Raw genomic sequence first — 9,055 nt, forward strand, 5'->3', positions numbered from 1 at the left:
TTGGCTGGTGAGCCGCAAATGCTTGTTTTATTTCTTAGCGCACAACTTAGGCCACCAACGCAGCTGTGCATTCATTTGGCGTCGCAGTGAGCTTCTTAATTTCTTCCTGAACAATTTCGCGCATCAGCCGGCGCAAGGAACCCTCGTCTGCGACCGTCACTGCTGCGGTGCTTGCCGGTCCAGTGCTGGTCAGGTGATCATACTGGCGGCTGCGTAGGTGTAACGCGCTCTATGGCCGTCGATTCTCTAATGAATTCATCGACGTTCGTTGGCGGGTTCCGCACAACACCGGCAAACAGCTGCTCCTTTAGGCCGCGCATGAGGTGTTTGAATTTTTTTTTTGCTTCAGGCATATCGGGGTCTGCCCGACGACAAAGACGAACCATGTCCTCAGCGAACATGGCAACAGTTTCATTCGTCTTTTGAATCCATGATTCGAGAAGACGCTGCGCATGGTCTCGCATTTCCGTGCTCCCGAACGTATGGAGGAACTGGCGGCGGAACTCATCCGAGCTTGGCCAGATTCCCTCGCGATTTAAGAACCACGTGCGGGCTCCGTCTTCAAGAGGGAAATACACATAGGATAGCTTCTCTCCAGCATGCTACTCATTATAGTTGGCTCGTATTCCTCGAAACAGTCTTCTGAATCCTCGTAGGCATTACCGTGGAAGCTCGCGGGAGATCTAGGAGTCAAAAGAGTCACCTGTGCAGGGCCTGGGTCTGCCATGGCTTGGGCATTCGTGATAAACGGCAGACTTCCTGGCAGGGGACCGAATTCTGGACTTGGACCTAGTAGGGGATGACTGGCGCGGTGAACGGGTGTTTCGACTCGCGGAAAACGCCCTTGGCTTGATGTGGGGCTGTTGACAGGCGTCCCAAACATTTACCAAGCGCCTCCACCAGTGACATAATTCACAAGCAGCGGGAATTGATTAAAAGTGCTGGACACTTTAATTGCAGGTAAACTGAAAAACGATCGCGCAGAGACCTCTTCTTGTCTTGTCTTGTGTCCCTGACAGTGGCGCGTAACTACTATGGGGGATTGGCCAAGAAGCAGGCGGTTTTCCGTAAGGTTAGAAGTATAGAGAAACTAGATTTGAATAGTGGAGTGTGGGACGATAGAACTGTAATTTAGACTTGGAATGAAAATATTGATAAGAAGTTTGATAAAATAATTTAACGTAAAGAAATGAAATAATAGAAACTATGGGTAATTGTGGAGAATCAGCAAGGTGCTCTTTTTCTCTCTCTAATAAAATTGTAAACTGCAAGAAAAGCACCCCTGTGGCTGGTTCCCTGTGAAGTCGCCCCAAAAGAAAGAATGCTTGTCGAGGTTAGCGATAGGCCAAGTTTGGTAAATGAGTATTCTAATATTTTTCTTTGTCTTAGAAAGCGGCGGCATGAGAGAAAATAATATTCGATAGTTTCAGGTGCACTGCAAAAAGAACATAGAGGGGACATAGCGAGACCAGACCTGTGTAAGTAAAAATTTAGAGGAGGTATACGACATCTCAATTTTGTAAAAAATACTTCCAATTGCCTTGAAGGACACCAATTAATATTTCATGGGACGCCAAGATAGTGGAATTCAGAACACGGTGTTAGCATGGATATTGCAGAATTTTCAGATAGAGCGAAATTTCTGTACCTAGCCGCGGTGACATAAGCTGATGTCGGCAAAACAGATATGATAGGGCCGTTCAGGGATGCTCGTGCGAGTGAATCGGCCATTTCATTCAAGTGCAACCCATGATGTCCCGGCACCCAAAGCAAACATACTTTTCGTAAGTACGGAGGTACCATCGAACGAAATGTTCTTTGAATTGCTGAATTTAAAGATGCAGTTAGTGCTGTGCATACAGATAGCGAGTCGGTCACGATAACAGCTAATGGGTCTTTTTGGGGGAGTTTTCGTAATGCTAATATAATCGCTAATAATTCTGCCTGAAATATAGGCGTGAAGTCGGGAAGGTGAAGGGAGTGGGACCATTGAAGAGATTCAGAGAAGATCCCCACTTCTGCCTTCTCATTGCAAACAGAAGCGTCAGTAGCTATTACGTTGTCAGTGGTTAGCTGGTGTAGGTAGCCGTGTAAGATATTAATTAAATCTCGCCTTGGTAATAGTTTAGCATGATTAGGAAATATGTCCTCGAACTCAATTTTGAGGTGTGTAAAGGCATCATTTGAATGGTAAACTTGGCGTACGGTTACATCCAATTTTTGTAACTGTGCTTGTACGAATGCTACCTGATGACTGTGGAATCTCGACCACGATACTTGGAAAAACTCAGCAGGTTCAGTGATAAAAGCATATTGCGTACGTCTTTTTAAATAAGCATAAATTTTTAAAATGTTTGAACCGTAAGTATGCGGAATCTGCAATCTAGGGTGGGTATATGAGCTTCCTGATATAAAACAGCGTTGGCAACCAATCTAGGTAGCCCAAGGCATGACCGTAGAGCTTCTCTTTCTAAAAGTATGAGAGGTTTAATTTTGTAGGCGGGGCCACCGTAAAATATCACACAGCCGAATTCTAATATGGGTCGAACATACATTTTATAGATCATCAGTAAGGTATCCCTGCGTAGTCCAGAGCGACGGTGGCTGAGCCGGCGGAGCATAGCTACGGCTCGTTCTGCCTTTGTTTTAATATGTTCAATGTGACTGCGCCAGGTGAGTTTGCCATCGTAAATGACACCAAGGTACTTGACTTCGTCAACTTGAGGAATGATTTCCTGTCGGTATTGTAAAGATGTGCAGTTAATGCAGCTAATGCAGTTAACCTGTGCAGTTAATGGGAATACCAATACCGCCCTTTTGCTAATATTTAACGACATGCATAACCCCTCTAGCCATGTCTCCAGCATTCCTAAGTAATTCTGCAAAGACTGTTGTAGTGAATGTATATTATTTGCGGACATAAAAAATGGGATATCGTCCGCGTAAGCATAAACATGTACTTCCGGACACAAAGGAATTGTGCTTAGCAAAATGTTAAATAATATAGGGGAAAGAACGGAACCCTGTGGTACACCTCTTGTCTGCTTGTGTTTAGACGTCGAAACACCGTGTTGGTAACAATAAAACTCTATATCTTTTATAAATTCATAGATACAAGCGGTTATATATTTCGGGAATTCGTAGACTGAAGTTTATCGAATAGAATACAATGTTCTACAGAGTCGTATGCTTTTGATACATCTAGCGTCACCAAAGCTGCGTACTCTCGCTTGCGGCGAGCAAGTTTAACGCGGCTCTCTAAGTCTACATGGGCGCACCATATGGAGTGGCCGGGATGAAATCTGGCAAGGACTGAGAAGGGTGTCATCCTCCATAAAATTTGTTATACGGCCGTGAAGAACTCTTTCTATTAATTTGACGATATTGGAAGTAAGAGAAATCGGTCTTATGTTGTCTAAGTCATGTCCAGCTGATTTTTTCTTTAATAGTGAAATAATTTTAGATACTCTCCACTCTCTTGGAACCTATGCATTCTTGAGAGGGAAATTTATTATGTTTAGGAGGTCTTGAGGCGCATAATCAAATAAAACTTTTAAGATTCCTCTTGTAATTCCATCTGGACCGGGGCCTGACGCTGGCAACGAACTAATAATGCATTCAATCTCTGTCGCTGGTACTGTTTCAAAGTCGTCTACCAAGGGAACTTTCTTTAGGCCTAAGGGCAATTTATGTTTGAAACGTCACACAAGTCCTTGAGCAATTTTTTCAAGTGATTCCGATACTTCGTTTATTGATAGAACGACAGAATCGACATTCACGGCCGCCGGTATAACTTTACGAGATCTAAGAAATTTAAACAGGGCCTTTTTATTGCAAGATTTCAAAAGGTATGTGTAGTACTTGGAATCATAATCCTCCTTAGCTTTTGAGACTGGTCGTTTAAATAAGGTAGCTATATATGTACAATCAGCCCAATTAACAGGACTTTGGTTGAATAAAAGTTGCTTCCATGCTGCTTTTCTACGACTAAAATCTCGCTCGCAGTCAGAATTCCACCAGGGACAATATGATCCACCCTTAGTAGATTGCACAACAAAGTGAGCTTTTTTTGATGACTGTTTTAGAATGGAACATAGGCTAATTGCTTTAATATCCCTCTCTATGCCCTCCTGAGCGTGTAAAGCTGCTTTTAATGCATTTTTAAATTTTTCGTAACTAACAAAAGTGCGCACATTACTATCTAAACTATTTAACGGGGTAAGCAGTTCAAAAATTACAGGCAGGTGATCACTGTTAGTTCCGGAGGTTCCAGGAGGTGACAGACATGCTCGAGGTAGCAAACGTAAGATCTAGGGCAGATCGCGACTGACCCCGTACGAAAGTATGTGCTCTCGAATTTAAGCAAGAGAACTGATTTGTTAAGATGCAATCTCACAAGCGTTTGCCCCAAGTACAAGTGTCCGTTCGGAAACCCCGCGATACATGATGAGAAATAAAATCTCCCACCAGTAGGATGTTCTTGTGACTGTGTCCAATAGAGGAATCCAGATAGCGGGTATCTTGCACTCCAGCGGGGAAGTACGTGTTAATTATAGAAAAAGGTGTGCAACCAGGGAGTATTATATCCAGTGCTAAGATTTTATAGTCTGGAGACATTATCTGGTATGTTATGGTAGCTCTATGACACATTTTTGATGAGACAAACAAAACTAAACCACCTCCTCGGGATAGGCGATCCAATCGAAAACATCGGAAATTTTTGAGATGAAAAGCCTGACCAGCCACAAGCCAAGTTTCCTGTAAAATAATAATATCTGGAGAATATTTAGAAATAAGATATAATAAATCTGTTGCAGCGGAAAGTATGGAACGACAGTTCCACTGAATTACTGTTAAAGTTCCTATGATGAATAAATCCGAGCAGTAGAAACTGCTTGGTCTAAAACGCTCTCTTTTAAGAAGTCTTTCTTAGTAGGAATCTCTCTATCGTACTTTTTTGCCTTGGACTTGGTGGGAGAGCTAGGTTTTTTCTCTGTCGGTGACCTTGTTCGTTTAAGGGATCTGGGTTCCTTATCTACATCTTGATTTTCCATCCCATCTGTGTCAGAAAGACAGATTTGGTCGATTTTCTTAGAAGTTGATGGATTTGATGGCTCGTTAATTGTGGATGTCTGCGCGGTCGATATTTCAATTGGTGGACTCCGCGGTAGATCCGACACCGAATCCTCAATATTGGCTTTATTAGTTAGTTGAAACCACGGAGCTATTTGTGAGGACAGCGCCTGAACAAAGGAGTCGGTGAGATTTGTCATGATACGTTCCATTGCTTTCTCCAACGCCTTTTCTACGGAAGCTGCCACAGCCTCAGAGATTGAGTTTTCCATACACATCGTTTGATGGGCCGTTATACCCGCATACCCCTGAGTCCTGCTCTGAATTTCTCCAATGGCCTCACGACGAGAGCATCGACGTCTATAAATTATTTCAAGGATTTGAACTTCTTTTGACCTTGCAGGGCAATTAGGCTCATCTGCGGTGTGAGGACCACTGCAAAGGCTGCAGGACTCATTTAGGGAAGAACAGTCATTTGAGTGATGCCTTCTCCACAAATTCGGCATCGTGTGTTGGATCTGCAGCCTTTTATGGAGTGCCCGAACCGCCAGCACTTTAGACACTGAAGGACCCGAGGTGATAGAGGCTCAACTCGGTATATCAGTGGCCATGCCTTGATTTCGGATGGGCGGTTCATGACTGGTTCATGAAAGTAGCAATGACTGTTTCAGTGGGCATGCGTTTATTATCAACGACACGGTTGCAGCGATACACAGAAATCACGCCTGCCGCTAAAAACATTTCCAAAATTTCTGCCGGACATAGACTTATGTCGACACCGCGGACTATGCCTTTGGTACATGCAAGGTGATGAGGAATGAAACTGCTCACTGGATGTGTCGCGAAAACATCGCACTTCAGTAAATCTTGAACACAAGCCTGGTCTGACGAGCAGCAAAGAATCCCCTCTCGGCCGAACTGTCTAACCTCGGTGATTTGTTGAAAATTGGCCGAGGCCATCCGGAGTTCGGTTTGAATTGCTTTGGGATTCTTCATGCGAATCACACCGCCATGACTCGAAACCAAAGCCACAGGTACGCTCTGTGGCTTTGGTTCTCCACCGGTAAATCAGAGTTAGGAACAGAAGCCGACCAGGAGGAAGCCTTCTGGCCTGGCGATGAAAGTGACATTGCAAAGAAACAGGAAATTACTCTGGAAGGTTAGCAGATATTGAAAGAAAAGGTGAAAAACAAATACGTAAAAGACAAAGGTTAAAAGAAAACAGCCAGCTACTTGACCAGAACCAGTGTTCGGGAGCTCAGGAATCAGGCCACGTGAGCGCACGTCTTCCTCTACATGCCGCGTACTGGATGTGACAATATTGTATATGGGTATGGTATTTACAGTGAAAATTAAAAACAGTGTTCCAGTGAGAAAATACTGATGACGCAGCCACCACTAGTGCTTCTAATGCGCTTGTCCTCCTATTGTCAGGATTTGCAGAAATGAAGCGAAAGTGTGAATTAACATCCGTGCATGTCCTTGCCAACAATGATGCAGTCAGCTTTTAGACACAATAAAATCTGCCTGCCGGTTTAACAGCGTCTCCAAGAATGTCGATCGAGGTGCCATACCATGCAGAAACACACACGCACACGTTGAATTTTCTCTTCATCGCTGCACGAGTCACACATGGGTGCGTGTCTGAAAGTTTATTGTCGAAAGAGTGGGCTTTCACAAAAAGCCTACCTTAGCTACAGAGGCAGCACAGTGAAGCTGTAGCGCTGTGGGAAAAAAAGGCGAGGACATTTGCAGCTTCAAGGAAGGGTCAAATCTGTGGAGCCAACAGAGACACTTGGTTGGTTCAATTAAGCTTGCGTCCCGGTGTGAGCAAGCACACGAACACCTCTCGCAGCTGTCCAGGCTACTTCCTTAATGAGCTGACGGGTAATTGTCATCAGCAAGGTCGTTGCCGACTATCGCGTTAGCAATTCGTAGATAGCAAGAATGGACCTGGTGTACACTGAGGTGAACTTTTGCAGATAGTAAGTAGACCAGTGGGGTATATAAGAGCGATGCCTTCGAATAGTAATTCGGTAATATCCTAAACAGGTCAATTAATTAACAACTTGCAAGGAGCCCTTGGTTAACTTCTGTCCTTAGGAGTTCGCTCACAACTCAGGCTGTTTTTCATGCATGCCTATTGATAGTTTACATATAGTAAATCGGCTGAAGTATTGCTTTTTTTCACCGAGCACTTACTATAGATGAGAATGCTATTGTGATTTTTTTTTTCTTCAGTTGTAACTCCCCGCTCTACTATACTGTGCGCAGATCCACACTACAGTCCGGTTAATGCAGTGTGCATACGAAAATGGCCACCAACTTGCTGCAGAAGTACGAATATTGACACGTGTACGTGTTTATATTTACCGTGCAACCACGTTTCACCGCCTCACAAATGTCATCGCACAGCGCAGGACGTGCCTGCATGTATCGGAAGTTTCTCGAATGTTATCGATGCTTTCATCCGCTGTCTGTCACCGAACCTTGTGTAGTCCGATTGCATGTATATGCGCGACACGAATGGTGTAGAACTTTGTGGAAGACACGTGGTTCCCAGCGATTGCTCTGAAACATTCGACGACACATTTCTAAAAGCCGACGTGCTTGACCCTCAGATCAGATTTTCGATGATCGCCTACTGTGTTTACCGCTGTCTTTGCGCTTTAAGTGTAGCCTGTTTTCGTGCGCACAAGTTCGCCCAATAAAAATTAGCTTTGTCTTTCACAGTATTGCTACTGTGTTCTTTAACGTGACTACCACGCCACTTTCAACAGCCCTTTGCGCGCGAAAAATAAGAACGCGTACTCCCATTCCAGCTGCCTTCACCAAACATGCCGTCCGTGGATGCGTAGAGCCCGTCTTCTCGCCGCCAATAAAACAGCACGCGACGCCCTTGCGTAAGGCTGTAGTTCTAGTGGGTTTAAACCGACGCTCGCCTTTCGCGCTTCAGTTCGCTGGTGTGTGAACACGTGTGAACAACCGGCACGCGTAATAATCGCATGAACATGGAGTCCACTTCAGCGGTGGACTAGGATTTCGCGTGCCCTAAGGTCGGCTACACGTCAAGTCACACGCGATGCCGCAGCCTTGACGCTGACGCATGGGGGATTGCTCTTAAACAAAAAAAAAAAAACAGTTGCGAGCAGCGCAAGCGAAGGCAACGCTAAAGCGGTGAGCGGCCCAGCGGGGTACGCGAGCCACCGAGAATCTCCTGCAGTGGCTCACTCGTCGGGTGTGACAACTTTCACACCTCGACTGGTGCGGAGTAGCACGTGCGTGCAACGCGCGTACGCACGCACTTGGTGCACGGACGCCGAGTTTCTCGCGAGCAGAGTGGAAGCAGGTGTGAAGCTTCTCGTCGTGCGGTTTCTACAGAAAAAAGTATACTGCACGCCATTTCGAGGCAACAGCTCAAAGGTAGTATGCCGCCGAAACGAGTGACCGGGACTTTTTCGAAGCTGTTTGTGTCAAGATTTCGTGACTCCCCTGACGGAATGTGCTTTTCGCGGATCGTCGAAAGCCTGGTGTGAGGAGTAAACAGTAAGCCAGCTAAGCAATCTCGTCTCCCTGTCCGTTGTGGAAGAGCACCATAAAAAGCCCGCAGCCCAACGCATTAGAGATGCACACGCGATCACACATAGCTGGTGCTGACTTCACTTACCGCGTCCGTCGTACTTTCTACGCAACCCTGTAAAGCAAGAAAGAAATGCGCGCTTCGTTGGTATTCGTGGGTCTCTGCGCCCTGGTTCTCGTATGGGGTGTTGCCGAATCTGATGTCCTGAGTGAGCAAGGTGAGTACTGGCGATGATGGCTGATATCGATAACAGAAAATATTTAACGATAACTTTTTTTCTTTTTTCACCCTTATTACCTCGAATATTCCGCTGTTCCGGAACCTTTCCTTTTTTATTGATGGTCATGTATTTTCTTTTAGATTTTTTTTTGTTGTAGTGTTGCACGTTTGGGTGAAATTTTT

The sequence above is a fragment of the Dermacentor variabilis genome, chromosome 3 (assembly GCF_050947875.1).
Source record: "Dermacentor variabilis isolate Ectoservices chromosome 3, ASM5094787v1, whole genome shotgun sequence".
NCBI classification, from domain to species: Eukaryota; Metazoa; Arthropoda; class Arachnida; order Ixodida; family Ixodidae; genus Dermacentor; species Dermacentor variabilis.